The sequence below is a fragment of the Tachyglossus aculeatus genome, chromosome 11, assembly GCF_015852505.1.
Source record: "Tachyglossus aculeatus isolate mTacAcu1 chromosome 11, mTacAcu1.pri, whole genome shotgun sequence".
In the NCBI taxonomy this organism is placed as follows: Eukaryota; Metazoa; Chordata; class Mammalia; order Monotremata; family Tachyglossidae; genus Tachyglossus; species Tachyglossus aculeatus.
Window position 1 is genome coordinate 27,415,122 of NC_052076.1, and position 5,680 is coordinate 27,420,801.

Genomic DNA, 5,680 nt, shown 5'->3' on the forward strand with positions numbered 1-5,680 from the left:
GGAACAAGAAGGTAGGGAAGTCCTGTTGTTGGGGAGGCCAGTGGGAGCTCAGCACAGAGGCAGGGGCATGGATAACAATAATAATTGTGGTATTTGCTAAGCACTTACGATGTGCCAGGCACTGAACTAAGCGCTGGGGTGGATACAAGTATTTCGGGTTGGATACAGTCCCTGTCCTGTATGGGGCTCACAGTCTCAATCTCTTTTTTACAGTTGAGGTCACTGAGGCCCAGACAAGTGAAGCGACTTGCTCAGGGTCATACAGCAGACAAGTGGCAGAGCTGGGATTAGAACACATGCCCTTCTGATTCCCAGGCTTGTGCTCTATCCATTACACCATGCTATCCTGGATGAGATGAGGTGGAGCAGGCCTCCCCCTCACCGCCCCCCCCACCTGCAGACCCTCCTCCACCCCCACCCCCCCCTAAACACGCCCCGCCCCCAGCTCTGCAGTGAGCCCGAGGCCAAGCAGTGGAGATGGCACCAGAGGCCTGATCCATTAGCTGCAAACCTTGGGCAGCTAAGTGCAGCCTTCCCCCGCGCCCGCCCGGAGTCCAAATCCACGCAGTCTGGCTTCACAGGCTGCCCGTGGGGATGGGAAGGGAAGGCCAGGCCAGGGCTGGGGCCAGGGCAGGGCCAGACCAGGGCAGGGCAGGGCCAGGACGGGCCAGGCCAGGGCCAGGCCAGGGCCATGCCAGGGCAGGGTCAGGCCAAGACAGGGCCAGAGCCAGGGCCAGGGCTGGGACTCCGGGCAGAGGTTCCAACAAATAGATGGATCCCAGTGGGCTCCCAGGTCCTGCTGAATCAGATTGAATCCTCCTGCTGGGGGGCTAGGGGAGGGGACGGGATGGGAAGAGGGCAAGACTCAGACACCCCCTCCAACCCACTCCTTGACTCCCCGTATGCTCTCTGCCAAGCTATATTTCCCCCCATTGCAACTGGGACTGCCCCTCAGCCTCCTTTGGACCAAGGGAAACCCCTATCCATTCATATTTGTTGAGTACTCACCATGTGCAGAGCACTGTACTAAGCGCTTGGGAGAGTATAGAACAATAGCTCAGTGGAAAGAGCACAGGCTTTGGAGTCAGAGGTCATGGGTTCAAATCCCGGCTCTGCCAACTGTCAGCTGTGTGAATCTGGGCAAGTCACTTAACTTCTCTGGGCCTCAGTTACCTCATCTGTAAAATGGGGATTAAAACTGTGAGCCCCCCTGGGACAACCTGATCACCTTATAACCTCCTCAGTGCTTAGAACAGTGTTTTGTGCATAGTAAGCACTTAACAAATACCATCATTATTATTATTATTATACATTCTCTGCCCACAACAAGCTTACAGAATAGAGGTAACCTCTCTCCTCTTCTCCTCCCTCCTCTTCCTTCCTCCTCCTTCTTCTCCCCAAAGCCTCCCAGAGTGAGCCCACCGCGATTCTGATCCCACAGGCCGACCAATTAGATTCTGATCCAGCAGACTGATCGGATTCCAGGCCATTGAATCGGTCAATCAGATTCTGATCCATTGGATCGATCGATCAGATTCTGTTCCAATGGACTGATCCAACAGATTCTGATCCATCAGACTGATCAGATTATGAGAAGCAGCATGGCCTAATGGCAAGAGCACGGACTTGGAAGTCAGAAGACGTGGGTTCTAATCCCGGCTCCACCACTCATCTGCTGTGTGACCTTGGGCAAGTCACTTCACTTCTCTGGGCCTCAGTGACCTCATGTGGAAAATAGGGATTAAGACGGTGAGCCCCACGTGGGACAACTTAATTACCTTGTATCTATCCCGGCGCTTAGAACAGTGCTTGGCACGTAGCAAGCGCTTAACAAATGCCGCCGTCATTATCACTCTGATCCAACCAAATGAGCAATCAGATTCTGAACCAACAGACCGATCCATCAGATTCTGATCTACCGGACTGATCGATCAGCTACCGATCATGCCCAAGAGACGGCGTGGCTGTCACTCCTCTGACTAGCCTCACAGCCCAGAAGTCCTTCCCCAGGTCTAACTTCAAACCCCCTTGCTTCCCCTTCTACCTTTCCTCTCCAGCTGCGCTCAGCGAGGGGTCTCCCCACCCCTCCCCCCACTCAGCCTTTGAGGCCAGCTCCCCCCCCACCCTCCCGCCGGGAATGAGCCTGGTTGTAGTGGGGGAAGCCATTCATCGTGCACTAAGTGTTTCGTTGTGTGAAAATGAAATGCAGATTGGTGACACTTTTTATTTCCAGCGAATCTGCAGATTTTTGGGGCCTTTTGGGGTGAGTGTGGCTGGCTCATGGCCAGCCCCTGAGTGGGGCAGCGGATCACAGAAACGGCGGCGAGGAGGGAGGTGGGAAGACCACCCCCATGGGGAGGGAGGGTCCTGGCCCGGCAGGCCGGCCAGCTGGCCAGTGGTGGCCTCAATAATAATAATAATAATTGGCATTTGTTAAGCGCTTACTATGTGCAAAGCACTGTTCTAAGCACTGGGGAGGATACAGGGTGATCAGGTTGTCCCACGTGGGGCTCACAGCCTTAATCCCCATTTTACAGATGAGGGAACTGAGGCCCAGAGAAGTTAAGTGACTTGCCCAAGATCACACAGCAGACATGTGGCAACTGACAGGCTCCTCAGGACAAGGTTCTGCTGGGCATTCAGCAGGGAGGGGCTTGACCACATCATAGGCCCTGAAACCCCATCCCCAATTCCCCCCTCACCCCACCCTCCTGCTACCCCCTGCTCCTCTCTCGTGGCACCCTGTGCCCCTGTCCCTGCCCATCTTCTCCCTCTCCTAATAATAATAATAACTGTGGTATTTGGCAAGCGCTTACTATGGGCTTAGCGTGGCTCAGTGGAAACAGCACGGGCTTGGGAGTCAGAGGTCATGGGTTCAAATCCCGGCTCCACTGCTTGTCAACTGTGTGACTTTGGGCAAGTCACTTAACTTCTCTCAGCGCTTAGGACAGTGTTTTGCACATAGTAAGCACTTCATAAATGCCATTATTATTATTATGTGCCAAGCGCTGGGGCGGATTCCCGCAAATCAGGTTGGACACAGTTCCTGTCCCACGTGGGACTCACAGTCTAAATCCCCATTTCACAGATGAAGTAACTGAGCTGCACAGAGAAGTGAAGTGACTTGTCCAAGGTCACATAGCAGACTTGTGGTGGAGCAGGGATTAGAGCACCTGACCTTCTGACTCCGAGAACTGTGCTCTATCCACTATGCCATGCTGCTTTTCTCCTCTTCCTCCTCCTCCTCCTCCTCTTCCTTTATCTCCCCCATCCAAGAGGTTGTTTGGTTTAGACATTAGCGGGCTCAGAAATGTCTATAAAAATTCCTTCTATGTGGTGCGGTGTCTTAAGGGAGGTGGGGAGATGGCTCCCCCTTGCCCGACAGTACTGAGTGGCCTAGAGTCTTGGAGAAGCCCTCCGCTTCTTCTCCTTTCCCCCCACCCTAAGGATCAGAGGGGAATATGGAGGATGCTCCTTATTTACCTCTGGACCTTGGGGTCCTTGGATGGATGGAAGGGATGCAGAGGAAGGGAGGGAAAGAGCCAGAGTGGGGATTGGAGGTGGAGAAAGAGGGAGAGATTCATTCATTTGATCATATTTATTGAGCACTTACTGTGTGCAGAGCACTTTACTAAGCGCTTGGAAAGTACAGTACAACAATAAAGAGAAACCATCCCCGTCCACAACAGGTTCACAGTCTGGGGTAGGGGGAAACAGATATCAATACAAGTAAACAGGCATCAGTATAAAAAATAGAATTATAGACATATGCATATATCCATAAGTGCTGCGGGGAAGGGGGTGGAGAGCAAAGGGAGCGAGTCGAAGTGATGGGGAAGGAAGAGGGAGCTGAGGAAAAGGGGGGCTTAGTCTGGGAAGACCTCTTGGAGGAGGTGTGCTGGATGGGAGGAAGGGAGGGGGAAGAGAGGGAGGGATGGAAAGGGGGGAGGGGAGAAGGAAGGAGAGATGGGAGGGGGTGGACGAGGGAGGGAGAGAAGAGAGGGTAGGTGGGAGAGAAGGAGCGGGGAGAGAGGGAGAGATGGAAAGGAGGGAGGAGAGAAAGAGAGAGAAAGGGAGGAAGGAAGGGACAAGGATGGGAAGAAAGGAGGGCTGGAGAGTGGAGCGATGGTGGAGAGAGGGAGGGATAGAAGAGAGGGAGACAGAGGAAACGAGAGGGGTGGATGGGAGGGAGAGAGGGAGTGAGGGGTAGATGTACTTTCCAAGTGCTTAGTACAGTGTTCTGCGCACAGTAAGGGCTCAATAAATACGATTGAATGAATGAATGAATGAATGAATGGGAGGGAAGGCAGAGTCTCCAAGCCACTGTGATAGACATCGGTCTCTTGACCTTGGGGAGGCAGCCAGGAGGGAAAATAGAAAGAGCCCTGAGCTGGGACCCCTTAATGATAATAATAAGACTAATAGCCATGATGATGACGATATGAAGCACTGTGCAAAGCGCTGGGGTGGATGTAACATAAACAGACTGGACAAAGTCCCGGTCCCACATGGGGCTGAAAATCCAAGAGGGAGGAAGAACAGTTCAGCCTCTTTCCACAAGGCTACCCTGCCTTCCAATTCCTGGGACATTGCTGTGGCATTGGCATGTGGCATGGCCTGACATTGGCATAGCATCAAGATGGCACTTCTTGTTGTCTTATGCTGTCGAGTTGGTGTCCGACCCATAACGATGCTCTAGACACATCTCTCCCAGAACGCCCCATTTCCATCTTCGATCGTTCTGGTAGCGTGTCCATAGAGTTTTCTTGGTAAAAATGCAAAAGTGGTTTACTATCGCCTCCTTCCACGCATTAAACCAGTCTCAGCCCTAGACTCTCTCCCATGCTGCTGCTGCCCAGCACAGGTGGGTTTTGACCTGTAGCAGATTGCCTTCCATTCACTAGCCACTGCCCAAGCTAGGAATGGAATGGGTAAGCCTCTGCTTGACTCTCTCTCCTGTAGTCGTGACTGGTAGAGGACTGGAAATCCTCCAGGTGCCACCCTGAAAGGAAAGATGGCACTAGTATGCCATAAATGTGAAATTTAGCCTGTTAACAATGGGTGGCAGGCATGTTGTGGACATTAGCATGCTGTGCAGTGTGGGCTGACTGGGGCGTTGTTGTTCATGTGGTATTAGCATGTAATGCAGATGGCTGCCAGCCAGGACTAGGACATTTATTGTTCATGCGACATTAACATGTTGTGCAGCAGGGCAGGGGCCAGGCCTGAGTCCTTGCACATGTGACATTAGCATGCTGTGCATAGGGCCAGGACAGAGTCATTGTTGTTCACGTGACATTAGCATGTTGAGAAGCAAACCAGCAGTGTAGCTCAGTGGAAAGAGCCCGGGCTTTGGAGTCAGAGGTCGTGGGTTCGAATCCCGGCTCCACCACAAGTCAGCTGTGTGACCTTGGGCAAGTCACTTAACTTCTCTGAGCCTCAGTTCCCTCATCTGTAAAAATGGGGATTAAGACTGTGAGCCCCACATGGGACAACTTGATCACATTGTATCCCCCCAGCGCTTAGAACAGTGCTTTGCACATAGTAAGCGCTTAACAAATGCCATAAAAAAAAACCACAGGCCAGAACCAGGTCGTTGTTGTTCCTGTGACATTAGCATGTTGGCAGCGGGCTGGGCCGCAGCTGCCTGGGCTCCTGGTGGCCAGGGGGCAGGACAGGC

At 52.9% G+C, this 5,680-nt stretch overlaps 1 non-coding gene across 1 annotated transcript; it reads right to left on the reverse strand.

Annotated features, from left to right (window-relative positions):
- Positions 1–4,874: 4,874 nt before the first annotated feature.
- Positions 4,875–5,012, reverse strand: LOC119935410. The gene has a single exon (XR_005453294.1). It is a non-coding gene; the product is annotated as a small nucleolar RNA SNORA7 (small nucleolar RNA).
- Positions 5,013–5,680: the final 668 nt, after the last annotated feature.